General features: G+C 36.9%; 1 long non-coding RNA gene across 1 annotated transcript in view; it reads right to left on the bottom strand.

Moving 5' to 3' along the window:
• The window catches only part of LOC136034344 (uncharacterized), a 37973-nt gene that overhangs the window by 22434 nt on the left and 612 nt on the right, over positions 1-14927 (bottom strand). The gene's annotated exons all lie outside the window — the stretch shown is intronic.

The following is a 14927-nucleotide window of genomic DNA, read 5'->3' on the forward strand; positions in this document are numbered from 1 at the left end:
ATATTCATAAGGTTGTTTAACTACGCTGAATATAATGGCTATCTCAGAATTTTGATTTGGTGACTGTGGAAATAATTAGCGTAGAAGGGGGCCTAGGTGCCCTCCAATTTTTTTGGTCACTTAAAAAGAGCACTAGAACTTTTTTTGCAAAAAATACAAAATTCCACATTTTTGTAGATAGGTTCTTGAAACTTCTAGATTAGGGTTCTCTGATACGCTGAATCTGACGTTGTGATTTTTTTTAAGATTCTATGACTTTTAGGGGTTGTTTTCCCCTATTTTCTAAAATAAGGCAAAATTTCTGTGGCTCGTAACTTTTGATGGGTATAACTAAACTTGATTAAACTTATATATTTAAATTCAGCATTAAAATGCGATTCTTTTGATGTAGCTATTAATATCAAAATTCTATTTTTTAGAGTTTTGGCTACTATTGAGCCGGGTCGCTCCTTACTACAGTTTGTTACCACAAACTGTTTGATAAAGTAATCCTAATTTGTTGATCGAATGATGTGTCTGTTATCAATATATAGTATCTATTCAGCCTTTTGTATGTGCGATGCTTGATCGTTCAGTATCATACTCAAAGAAGATAAAGACGATAGAACGCTGTTCACTATTTGTAATTATCCAGTGTGACCACTGTATAAGAAAGGTGATGAGAGTGAGTGTTGTAATTATCGAGGCACTAATCTGGTCTCTGTAGGTGGCAAATTACGTAGTAATACGTAGGTAGTAAGACGATACTTTTTTAGACTGAGAGATACTGTAGACAGTTTTTGAGAAGAATAGTGCGGTTTTTGAAAAGGTAGAGGATGTGTCGACCAGATTTTCACTCTTAAGTTAGTAATTGAGAAGTGCCTGAGTTGTCAAACACCTCAGGTCCTCAGTTTTGTTGATTATGATTAAGCCTTCGATTCTGCTGATAGAAGAGCTTTAGAAAAGGTCTTAACCTTGTATGGTAAACCAGACAAATGTATTGAAGGGATTAGCGGTATTAGAACTCTCCTGGACTTAGATTATGCTGATGATTTAAGTATCCTAGATGAAAGTGTGAGCAAAATGAATGAACTTTTAGAGGTTTTGCGAGTTCAAGATTCTAGAATAGGTTTAAAAATTAATGTTAGAAAAACTAAGTCACTAAGGCTAGGAATAAGTGAAGATGAAAGGGTGAAGTTGGGTAACGAAAAGGTTGATCAGGTGGACGGCTTCACTTACCTTGGTAGCATTACTAGTAAAGACGTTGGGAGCAGTGAAGATATTAAAACTAGAAAAGCCAAGGCTCAGAGTGTTTTTTCACAGTTAAAAAAAGTTTGAAAGAATAGAAAGATAAGTCTACAAACCAAGATTAGAATATCGGAAGCTATTGTGATGACAGTGGTCAAATATGACTCTGAAGCATGGGCGCTTCGAAAAGAGGATGAAAATTTGCTAGATGTTTTCTAGAGAAAATGCCGACGGTTTGTTCTTGGTACCCGACTGACTGACCGTATTTCATAGAGTAGGCTGTACGAAAAATATGGTTCAATCCTGCTTTCTAGGGCTATAACGAAAGAAAGGCTGATATGCCTAGAGCATGTTCTGAGGACGAAACATGACTGATTGCCGGATATTGAACTTTTCGGCCAGCCGTCTAGGGCTAAATGGAAAGCAGGTCGTCCTCATCTGGGGTAGGAAGATGTCAGAACGAACGATTTTAAGGAAATTGGAACTTCCTGGGAGGGTGTCATGGGTGGATGGCCTTGATTAGATTGCGATGGGGGAGGATCATGCGTAGCTGTGTTGGCCTCAGGCGGCTTGTTAGTGCGTTGAGTTAGTATTAGTAATTGTAGATTTTGCATTGAGCTGGAATATTTTTGGCATTCTCGGAATTCATCGCTTACGATCATATTTGATTTATTGCACCTTTACCTTTTATTGCAGTTGGTTTGTGAAGTGTTTGATTTTTGTTTCTCTATTTAAAGTTTATTAAAAGCTGAGTTATTTACAACACAAGTTTCGTAACTTTAGGAAAGGGGGCTCTGGATGAAATTGTATTATTAAATTCAGCATACCTGGGAAGTCCAGAGCAGGGATTTCCTAATAAAAAATTATGAAGCGTTTTTTTCGACGGTGGTCACTGGAGGCTTATTCGACTAAAAATTGTAAGTTTTTTCACTCTTTTATGCAGGATAAGAAGTCTCACTCTCACCGCATTAAAGAGGAAATTTTTGCCAACATTTAGCGCAAACTCATTATTTGGCCTTCCACCCCCTTTCGCCTTGCTGGAAAAATCTCTCTACGTTCCTCTATTGCAAAAGTTTGGCTATGGAATATATTTATTAAAATCATAATTTTCTTATATATAAATATCAAGATTTTGTCATGCATTTCACGTACTTAAAACGTTCATAATCGCCAAGAAGGTCATAGTCTAGTATTAAAAAACGAAGAATCACGCCTGCGCAGGAATTTCTATCGGGAATAGGGGGTATTTCCGGAAGACATAACTCTAGAAGGATTCTAAAGACAGAAAAATAAGATGTAACTACGGGGATTATTAAAAAAAAGAAAAGGTACTTATATGTTATAGACGGTCTTGAGTCAATCGATTTACGCAAGATTTTGATCAAAATGATTGACCGTCTAGGGCTTCCTTAATACCTTCATAAAATGATTTTTCATGGCAAGGTTGAAAGATTCTAAAAATTTTCCGAAACCAACATTGTGCTTCTGTTTTTTCTATTATTTTAGAGATATTGCCCACAGAAGTGTCCGTAGCCAAAATTTTGTTGGGGGAGGACAATGGATTTTACTGACTGATTTGAGGGATACTGCTATTAAATTCCTTCATTTTTTCGTTTTTTTTAACGACAGAGACTGATAAGTCATATATTTCCATTAATCGATTTCTCTAATTAGAAAGATGATACAGTAAAATAATTTACGAAGCGACTCAAATTTTTTAACTGTAGACTAAAAACATTGTATGGTGTCCCCACCCCCTTACCCCTGATTACTACCTTAGACAACCAGTGATTTGATGTACTAGGAAAAAAGCCACTTCTTGTGAAGCATTCACTTAGATAATTTAACCCTACCAAAGCTGTGTAATTTACCTGTGGAATTTTGCAGTAATGGATTTTCTATTCTTGTGTTGCTGACATTGAAAGTTTTCTAGCAATATGATATTTGTGTTGCTGACATTTAAAGTTTTCTAGCAATATGATATTTGTAATCTGACTCGATTGCTATTTCTGACAGTTTTACAGTCGCACGTATGCGAGAATGTCATTAGGGTATATTGGGAATACCCTGAAAATTGTTTTACAGAACGGTTGTATATTTTTCGTTATATACTAGCGTAAAAATCATAAAGTTTGTCCAGCTGCTTATTCCATAAGGGAATAGTCATACCTTATTAGGCAGATATGCAAGGGGATATGTCCCTGCCTAGCCACAATGTTAAGTTATCTGTAGTATCTCCTGTTTTCTCATTTAATTTGAGAAAATATCTCCCCCTCCCTTCTAATCCCCTTGAAATATATTACTCCGTGTATATCCTTACTTTGAAACTTTTTGACTTCAGGGTAGAATACAATTCAATTTCCCAGGAAATTCAGTAAAGTCCAAATGGCGACCCCCTACCCAGAAAATGTTAAAAATTTTGAATACAAGGAAAATGTATGAAACTTGGCCTGAAAAAAAGTCAATGGTAAATTTATTAATGAGCAATGGAAGGGCTCATAAGAAAAAAATATTGATTTTTGTAGTTTTCGAGGAATAAAGTGAACTTGAACCTTCTAGTAATGCAAACACTTGCGAAATACGTAAGGGAGAAATAAAATAAAATAAAAGGATATACTTTCTGAAACAATGTCGGGGCTCTTATTAATCGTCATATGGAGCCCAGCGAAGGGCCACCCAAACTGTCACATACAAATAGTACTATATTACTTCAATCAAGTGTATTTCCCGTTAATCTTTATCGTGCGAATAACATGCTTTTGTGATATGAGTATATCAACAAATATCTTTGGTATATGCCCTCAGAGATACAAGTAACTTGCCATTTCAGAGAAAAGATAAGAGTAAAATATTGGTATAATATAAGCGACAAGGTTAGTAAACATTAGGGAAAAGCAATGGGTTGGTTTTGTTGTTTATCGTTTAGCGATATTTATCTTTAATATTAAAAATGAATAAGAATTTGGGAATTTAATTTGTAATTATGAAGCAAACTACTGGTTAGCTGAAATTTGATATTTATCATAAATACAAAAAAATAGGATTTGAATCGTTGGCTAGAATTTATTTCAGGGGCAAGGACCGTATCCGAGGGGGCTAGAGATTTTGGAATCCCCCTCCCCCTGAAAGTTTTGTTCGAGTCGTAAAAACCTAACAAAATTGAATGAATACAAATTTTTGATGCATCCCCTCTCCAAAAAATAACAAAAATCCTGTCGTAACTCCACTCCCCTTTAACAAAAAAAAATCCTGGATACGACCTTGTGAGGGGCCTAATTAGTCAGAAGCGCGAAAAAATAGTAAACTATACAAAATTTCTGGGAATATTTTCAAGATCGTGAAATATTTTTGCTGTCTTTGGTGGAGGTGAGTGAGGCTTCACATGCTCCTACTTCAAAAGGATCGAGTCTAAAGAGCTTCTTTAAACTAGTTCAGCTCTAAGGAAATACTTGGCGGGAGACACTGTATGCTAATCAGAGAATATTTGTTGAAATTAGCTGCATATCTCGAGGTAACCAGTTGTGCCAAAAATCCGCGGGTTTTCACTCTGGGAGGGGCTAAAATAGACGTTTGGTCTACCTGATGGAAGAAAAAAAGGTTTATATAGTAAAAATTTTCTTAGCATTTGTCTAAGTTGATATTTATAGGAAATGAGCCTTTATTAAACATTTACCTCCCCTCACTTCAGAAATTGTTTTGTTGCTAATAAATGATAATGGCTTAAGATGGATGTCGTGGGTATAGTTGCACGCAAGGCTGTATCCAGTTGGGGGAGGGTTAGGGATTTGAACCCTCGCCCTGATGAATTGTTTGTCCCACTCGTAAAAACCGTAACAAAAATGAATATAAACAAGTTTTTATACTTTTGTCTTATAGCCCCCACACTCAAGATCTTGTATCGCGAACATGAGACAATAATCAGTTTTCATGGTCTTTATACCAGACAATATTAGCTTTGGCCCGGTAGGAAACTACACTGTAATTATATTTTAATTAAATATTTAGTTGGTATTTTGTTTAGGTTAGTTTAGGTTACATATTTAATACGATGTGGTCCCATAATTCTTCGATGTAGTTTTCAGAATTTTGGCGTTAAAGCATTATATTGATCATTTTTTTTTATTTCATTAGCATTAACCAAACTTCACTTCCCGACAGAACTTGAGTGTGATGGCTATAAGACACAAGTATCCAAACTATCATGTGCTACTGACGTTTTTCACCCCCCCCCCCCAAAAAAAAAAAATCTATATATTCTGGATACGGCCCTGGTTACACTTGGCGTAAATCTTCTAGACCACTGATTTTAGGAGAAGTATCATGAATATAAAAAAAATACAAAATTTCAGTGTCGGGAATTTGTCTTAAAAAAAAAAAATCCGTATGAAAAATGCTCTCTGATAAAACGTGACAAACTGCCATTTGATTTATATCCTGTTTGATGCATTTCAGTCAAAGCCAAACAAGTCATGTCTAGCTAAAATAGTCAGTTTAAATTGAAATTGCTCAAAACTTGTTTCGGTTTGCTGGGTTCTGAGTTATGGGCAAACTGAAGTTCTGCTATTTTTGTGCTTTAAACTTTACCCGAATTTGCGTGTCAAATAATTTTTGCATTGGGGAATTATTGTAACTATACAGATGTTTGTTTCCTTCAGTATCTTGATGAGTGGCTTTTTGGAAGGCATTTACGCAATCAAACTGTGTTCTGTGAATTAAAAATGAATCAGGCTTGGATTAAAGTTGCAGCTTGGGCATAATTCATTGCTAGGTGGTTGAGTTGTTGAATGTCAGGCCGCAGTCTAGTTCCGTTTTCAAGATTAATGTTGTGTTTGCTTTTGGGGATGGAGACACTATTTCTATGCCTTCTCGAGACTACTAATGCTTAATCTGTATACAAAGAAGTTCGTTACCTGAAAATGAAGTAACAATTGCGTTTCTTTAGTCCCCCTTTTGTTCCCTCCCCAGACAAAATTGATATGGCGTCTCAACAACTGTAGGCAAAGAAGACGTGTGTAATTAAGAATTAAAATAGTAAGGTGATACGAAGCAGAGTTTTTGTAACAGTTTTTGATGTCAATAAGATTAGCAAACTGAACTTGGTTTGCTGTTGAATATCCGTGCATTTTTTTCATTTTTAAGTATGAATAAACTATAGACTCTCATCCAAATTCAATATACACTCATCCAATTCAATAAATTAAGTTAGGTATGTTGTTTTTATGGATTCTAGTAACTAAATGAACTTTTTTTTATTTTCCAGAAGCATGCAAAGCTTTCAGTCATTTCCTCCTGCGTCTACTCTCCAGTTTCTTCTGCTCCCTTTTTCTATGGACAAGAGGCTGCAAATCAAACCCCCCGTATGTTTTGGGTCAAATACGAAGCTGCAGCGGTAGACTTTGGTTGCCAGCTTCAACCACCTCATTTGGTCACACCTCTAGCTGTACCCTACCCAGGGCAACATGTAATTCTCTTCACTAGTCATTTTGATGAGAAAAGTTCGTATTATATCAAACAACAGTATATACCTGCGATCCATGGAAATCTGCACGGAGAGATCTCGCAGCAATAATATATGGCCACAAACTTGTATTTCTCACCTTCAGGTGCCTCTGCTCCGCAGCAAATGGCTTCGCCCGCTGACACTGATGAAGTGGTTTTCGTCCAAGAGCATCTAGTAACAGGGCAGGTTTTCAAATTGTTAATCATTCACCTCCCGTGGTCCCAGTGAATCAAATGATTACCCCGCAGAATTCCCCTTACATGAGTAACAGGTACGCAAATCTTAAGCAATGAAATCAGTCCTGTAATAATAGCAGCTGGAATTTTAGTCAATTAGAGCTTGGTTCGGAAAAGACCCTCCTAGGGTTTAGAATCTGGGATGGAAAATTTTACCTTAAACTATTCCCCTGATCTCATTCCCAAACAAGGAAAAGGCCCTAGTGGAAATACAATAGGGTCAATAATGCATTCCAAATGTCAACCTGATTTCCCAGGAACTGCAAATACTGAGCTAGATTTGGAAGCTGTTATTGACAGTAAAACCATCAATGGGAATTTTCCAGTTTTACAGTAAGTTTACGTTCATTCTTTTATATTTATTTGGCTTCTTTCTTCATATTACTGCTTAGATACCAATATACAGTTATGAAAACTTGATTTATTTTCGGAACATAGTGCGCAGTAGCGATGCTAGCGACTGGAGACAGGAAAGTGGCACGTATTCAACAAAACTATTCAAGCTTCTCGTGGGCAAGATATGAGTTTTCATAACTGTATTCCCACCTATGGTGTTGTAGTACGATCTACGCGTCAGAGCAAGGGGCTTAGAGGAGGCGCTAAGTTCAGAGCTCTGTACCATTAGCTTCTCATGGGCAAGATAGGAGTTTTTCATAACTGTATTGGTATCTAAGCTGTGCTTCATATTAACGATAGTCTTTGGAAGTGCTTTGACTGAACATTTACAAAAGAATAAGCTGTATGAAAAATCTGTCAGTAAAGGTTCATTGACAATGATATTTTGCTAATGCCATGATCTAGCCAGTACTAATTCTAGCCAATCAGATTTTTCATAGGATTTTTCTGATTGCCTCAAAATAGCGCTGGCTAAAGCTGGGTGTCAATAAAATTGAATTGCGAATGAGGCTTCAGTCGTTCGGCTTTCTAGGGCTATAATGGGAAATATTGCTTAAGAGCAAAGCTTTTCTTACAGAAATAAAGAGTGAAGTTTAAACTTGAAACAGACAGAGATTACTACATAGTCGTTTACGCAAAATCTGTGTATCTACAAAGCAACTGCTTGGTACTTTGTTAATTATTCAGAACACACTCAAGTTCTTGATATCAAACAGTTCGTGGTAACGAACTGTAGTAAGGAGCGACCCGGCTCAATAGTAACCAAAACTCTAAAAAATTGAACTTTGATATCAATAGCTACATCAAAAGAATCGCATTTTAATGCTGATTTTAAATATATAAGTTTCATCAAGTTTAGTCTTACCCATCAAAAGTTACGAGCCTGAGAAAATTTGCCTTATTTAGGAAAATAGGGGGAGACACCCCCTAAAAGTAGTAGGATCCTAACGAAAATTACACCATGACATTCAGCGTATCAGAGAACCCTACTGTAGAAGTTTCAAGCTCCTACCTACAAAAATGTGGAATTTTGTATTTTTTGCCAGAAGACAGATCACGGGTGCGTGTTTATTTGTTTTTTTTTTTTTTTTTTTTTTTTTTCTTTTCTTTTCCCCAGGGGTCATCGTATCGACCACGTGGTCCTAGAATGTCTCAAGAGGGCTCATTCTAACGGAAATGAGAAGTTCTAGTGCCCTTTTTAAGTGACCAAAAAAATTGGAGGGCATCTAGGCCCCCTCCCACGCTCATTTTTTCCCCAAAGTCAACGGATCAAAATTTTGAGATAGCCATTTTGTTCAGCATAGTCGAAAACTATAATAACTATGTCTTTTGGGATGACTTACTCCCCCACAGTCCCTGGGGGAGGGGCTGCAAGTTGCAAACTTTGACCGGTGTTTACATATAGTAATGGTTATTGGGAAGTGTACAGACGTTTTTAGGGGGATTTTATTTTGTTTGGGGGTGGGGCTGGGGGGGGGGGCTATGTTGGAGGATCTTTCCTTGGAGGAATCTGTCATGGGGGAAGAAAAATTTAATGACAAGGGCGCAGGATTCTCTAGCATTACTATAAGAAAACAATGAAAAATAAACATGAAAACGTTTTTTCAAATGAAAGGAAGAAGTAGCATTGAAACTTAAAACGAACAGAGATTATTACGCTTATGAGGGGTTCTAAAAATACTTTAGCATAAAGAGCGAGGTATTTAGGAGGAGATAAATACCTTGCTCTTTATGCTAAAGTATTTTTAGTAATTTCAACTATTTATTCTACGGCCTTTCTGATTCAGGGGTCATTCTTAAAGAATTGGGACAAAACTTAAGATTTAGTGTAAAGAGCGAGGTATTAACGAGGGTACAAACCCCCTTGTATACATAATAAAAATATAAGGTTATGAAAGTTTGTTACGTAAGTTAATTCTTAAGTTACGTATATTTTTTACTAATAAAAACGTTCATTAAAAATTAAAAGTTCTAGTTGCCTTTTTAAGTAACCGAAAAATTGGAGGGCAACTAGGCCTCCTTCTCCACCCCTTATTTCTCAAAATCGTCTGATCAAAACTAAGAGAAAGCCATTTAGCCAAAAAAAGAATTCAATTCAATTCAATTCAATTTATTCAAATAAAACTACAATATAACACCAATAATAATAAAGATCCTGGAAGCGAACTTGTTGAGGACCATAACCACAAAAAATTGAAAATGAAGAAGAGAGAAAAAAAAAAGAGAAAGCATGAGTAACTAAAGCAAATTGAATAAGAATTTAGAGAGTTATAATATCAAAATTTTAGTACATTGCTATACAGCGTGCGAAAACTTGTGGATAGCTCGACACTGGAGGGTATTATATTCCATTTAAGTATAGATTTATAAATGGGGGATCGCTGGGCGGAACTAGAGACAAACTTGGGGACAATGAACGGAGACAGAGGCCTTCAGAATTATTAATATTAAAATAAGATAATAATTGAGGAGGAAGATTTTTATGGTAAGCGGAGTATGCAAGGTATAGATTTAATTTTTTGATGATTTGTTCAAAAGGGATAATACCAAAATCGGAGTACAAGTCCTGGGTGGGATATAGTCGGGGCAGCCGAAAAACTGCTTTGATGGCACGGTTTTGGGCAGATTTTAATTTATTGGTAACTGAAGGAAAAGTGTTGCCCCAAACAGATCCACAGTATGAGATATATGGGTAAATAAAAGAGTAATAAAGGGTGACAAGGATATCGGGAGGAAGAAAATAATTCGCACGATTAATCATACTTACCTGTCGCAAAATTATGGCTCTGATGTAGGACACGTGTGTTGCAAATGATAGGGAGGAGTCTATGTGAACACCAAGAAACTTGGCAACTTCGACCTGTGGGAGGAGATTGGTAGAATATTTTAGGCCAAGTGCTTGCTGAGCTTCATTTTTTTTGTAAGGGGTTCGAAATAATACAACCTGACTTTTCTTGATGTTAATGGTCATGTAGTTAACTAGACACCACTCCTCTACTCTATTCAGAAGGGTTTGAGTAGAGGCGACAACGGATGGTAAATTAGGACCGGTGATGAAAAAGTTGCTATCGTCAGCGAAAAGTACTGGGTGCACTGATGGACCCAGGTCCGTAACCAAATCATTAATATAAAGGAGAAAAAGTATTGGACCAAGAACAGAGCCTTGTGGGACGCCCCTTCGGACAGGTAGGGTATGTGAAGTCAACCCGCCCAGACTCACACTCTGTACTCTACCAGAGAGATAAGAGCCAAACCATGAGAAAGGAACTCCACGAATCCCTAAGTTGTTGAGTTTACTTAATAGAACACTGTGATCAACCATATCAAAGGCCTTAGAAAAGTCCAGAAATAAGCCCAATACAGTATTTTTAAGGTCAAGTTGGGAACGTATAAACTGTGTGGCGTCTATTAGTGCATGAGCAGTTGAAAATTTGGAACGGAAGCCATATTGATGAGGAGAAATCAACGAATCTGAAGAATGAATCCCAAATAAAAAGGGAGAAAGACGGAATATAATTCTCTCGAGCACTTTAGATATAACTGGGAGAAGTGAGATTGGACGATAATTACTTATCTCAGACGGATCGCCTTTTTTATGAATCGGGATAACAATTGCTGATTTAAATATTTCTGGGAAGACTCCATTGGTCATAGACAGGTTTGCTATGTGCACAATGGGTTCACAAACATAGGAAGATACGGTCCTAAGAAGCTTATTACTTATGCCAAAGAAGTCAGGTGTACTACTATTAGAGAGACATTTGATAACTTGAAGCACCTCTTTACGATCAGTTGGAGAGAAAAACATAGATCCAGGATTCTTGCTAGGTTGTACTGACTGGGAGAAGGAACAGGAGTTAGCATTTGGAATATTAGTGAAATAATTATTAAAAGCATCCGGTACTGAACTTGGGTCAATTAATCTGCCACTGATGTCCTTAAGGTTAAGAGGTACAGATCTTGAACTTCTTTTTTTTGAAAGAATTTCATTTATTGTTGACCAAATTTTTTGCAAGTTCCCTTTGCAATGAGAGATTTTCGAATAATAATAATTTTTTTTTGCTTCCCGGACAAGTTTGGTATATAAATTTTTGTATTTTTTATAATTAGTCAGGTCAATAACGTTACTGGTTTTGCAAGCTAACTTATATAGGTCATTTTTTCGGTATGAAGAGATTATCGGGCTATTAGACATCCAGGGGCGTATATGGCTAGTTTTTCGGTTTGATTTACGAACTGGAAAGGTTGAACTGATAAGATCACTCAGTCCTTGTGTAAAACCATTTGTGGCTGAATTAACATCCTGACAATCCAAAACCTTGGACCAGTCAAAGGATTTCAAACGATCCGTGAACCTGTTCATATTCACAGTATTATATATTCTATTATACGTAGGGGTTTTAGTTCTAGAGGGCTGAGTAGTTGGTAGGGAGGGTAGCGAGAGATAGATTGGAAAGTGATCTGACAGGTCAGAAAATATTATTTTGGAGGACAGGTGGTTTCCCAGGGAAGTGGATACAAAAATATTGTCAATTACAGTAGCTGTAGACCTCACAGGATCAACTCTAGTAGGAAAAAGGATTGTGGGAAGAAGACCACTTGAGGTGAATGTTTCAAAAAAGGTATCACAATCATTATTATTGCTAACATTTAGTAAATTACAATTGAAGTCCCCAAAAACTATTGCCTTCTTTTGTGGTAAATTAATAAAACTAGAAAAATCATCAAATAGGTTACAAAAGAAAGGGGTCAGAAATGAGGGGGGCTTATAAAATAATGAAAAAATAAAAGAATTCTCGTCAACAATTATGTCTACGATTATTGAATAAATGCATCTATTATTTATAGGTTGCGAGAATAAGGATTCACAGTCTAATAGCCTGGTGAATTTCAAACTTGACCGGATGTAAAGAGAAATGCCGCCAGAGGACTTGGTTAATTTTCTTTCAATATGAATAGCTTGAAAACCAGGGAGGGAAAATTCATTCTTATCATCAATTTCTGAAAGCCATGTTTCCGTTATTCCAATTACGTCGAAAGGGCAGTAACCATTAATTAAAACTAAGTCTTTAAAATTAGCCCACTTATCCCGTATACTTCTGATGTTAAAGCAAATTACATTAAGTTTGGTCTCTTCCATTAGCTTAGGTTTCACATTTTTCACAAAATCAAAAGTGTCGAGATATTCACAGTTAATTTGGTTTAAAGGGCTATCGGGGCTAGCTAAGGGGCTGGTGGGCAAATTATTTTGGTCATCGTAATAGTTAAAAACAACATTATTACACAGTGATAAATTCGTGAGAAACGTAAAATCTTGTACGGTGCACATTTAAACATCCATTGTGGTCTGAGTTTCATCATCTCCTTGATTAGAATATTGGAAATCTTCTTCAGCCGACGAAATATCATTGGTGGTAATTTTGGACTGGGATGGAAAGTTTGCCGTTTTTTTCTTAGATTTCTTGCCTTTGACCAGGGCAGTGGCATCGATTACCGTCTTTGGGGTTGTGGCAATTTCAGAGCCTGCATTGATTTGATTTGCAGTTGAGTCTACAGGCTTAACTAGCTTTGATGTGGAATCTATGTCCTTTTTCATGGAGGATAATTGAGCCATAGCTGTTTCTAATATGTCATCACCTAGGAGTATAGTGATAGCTTTCTTCTTGAGAGTATTTTTGGTTTCCTCAGCTTCATTACTAACCTCAATTAAGTGACTGACTGTGAGATAAGTTGCAAGCCTTTGCCATTTTTGGCTATTTTTAGATGAATCTTTTGGAGGGCAGGATGTTGAAGTAAACTTAGGTAAGGGATGGGGGGAATGACTAGAACCTTGAGTATGAACATTATTTGCCTCTTTTGGAAATGATACTGTCTTTGCATCTGCTACAGCAACTGTTGCTTGGCTTCTACTGGGCCGATGGGGTGTGGGTTGCCAAGGGATTCTTGCAGCTACAACTGAGTAGGGTAGGTTCATTTTATCAGATGTTCTAAGGATTACAACTCGCTTTTGGTGAGCTGGGCAAGATTGTTTTTGGAGGGCTGTGTGTCCCTTCCGGTTACAATTTCTGCAGAAAGGGTCTGACTCAGGGCATTCACTAATTGCGTGGCCTGTTTTCCCACACTTAAGGCAAGACGGATGGGACTGTTTGCAGTGTTTTTTGCTGTGGCCGTGGGCTAGACAAGTGGAGCATTGTAGGGGCTTAGGCTTATAAATCTTGTAAAAAAGAGACATACCGTACAAGAATATTTCTCCGCTTAGCTCAACTTTGCAGGAAATGAGGATTGAAAGGCTAGGGTGAAGAAAACCTTCTTTGTTTAAACTTAGCCTTATAGCAGTTGAAGGATTGATGAGAAGACCTGAAGAATCTATTAGTTCAGTTTGTATTTCCTCCACTTTTACACTGGTATCAACACCATACAGCACATACTTGTGTAACTTTTCCACATCTTTTTTTGTGGCTAAAATTTTTGAGCCATCAAGAATTATTTCTTTGGATTTTGTCAGGACATGGTCTGCCGCCTGAGAAGACGTAAAGTAAATATCAATAGACTCGTCCTGCTTGAAAACAAGTTCAAAATTCACCTTGGTGATCAGAAAGACAGCTTTCCTAATTTGCATTATTCGATCTTTTGAAAAGGGTTGGCCATTGGTTTTCTTGATTGAGACAGTATAATAATTGGGGTGATTGTTAGCACTTGTTTCTGGGACACTTGAAGAGAGGGGTTGCACTATCGTTGGTGAACGAGTTTCATCCTTTTTCCTCTTTTTGCCAGGCGTCTCACCTCTTTCATTAGAGTTAGTTTCGGCTAAGGCCTGAATTCCTGACAAGTGGCTAACAGTTTTGGATCGCGTAGTTGGGGGGGGTTCTAGGAAGAGTTTTATAGGTAGGTCGGAATGGCGACCGGCTAAGGGTTTCAGTGGGAGTATCCTTCTCGGGTGGTAGCCTTAGGGGCTTTTTTCCCGTCATTTATTCCGACGAGATACTGCAGATTCACAAACTTAATCACAGTTTTTAATCAGCGATAACACCAATATATTCAATTATACACTAATAATAACTCACTGTGTATGAAGTGAGCAATCCCTCACAATTAAGTCCGCAAGTTAATTGCGCAATCACAATGCAGTACAAAAAGTAATCCGATTAGGTTCATAAGCTAGTTCCTTTTAGTTCAGATTCTAAATTCATTCATGCAATTAATATACAAATTTCATTTTAATACTTTATGTGCGGAGAGCCAAAACCAAACATGCATTAATTCAAAAACGTTCAGAAATTAAATAAAAAAAAACTAATTTTTTTTAGCTGAAAGTAAGGAGCGACATTAAAACTTAAAACGAACAGAAATTACTCCGTATATGAAATGAGTTGTCCCCTCCATAATCCCTCGCTCTTTACGCTAAAGTTTGACTCTTTGCCACAATTCTACTTTTTAAAACAATTAAAAGCTTTAGCGTAAAGAGCGAGGGATTGTGGAGGGGACAACTCATTTCATATACGGAGTAATTTCTGTTCGTTTTAAGTTTTAATGTCGCTCCTTACTTTCAGCTAAAAAAAATTAGTTTT

The sequence above is a fragment of the Artemia franciscana genome, chromosome 2 (assembly GCF_032884065.1).
Source record: "Artemia franciscana chromosome 2, ASM3288406v1, whole genome shotgun sequence".
NCBI lineage: Eukaryota > Metazoa > Arthropoda > Branchiopoda > Anostraca > Artemiidae > Artemia > Artemia franciscana.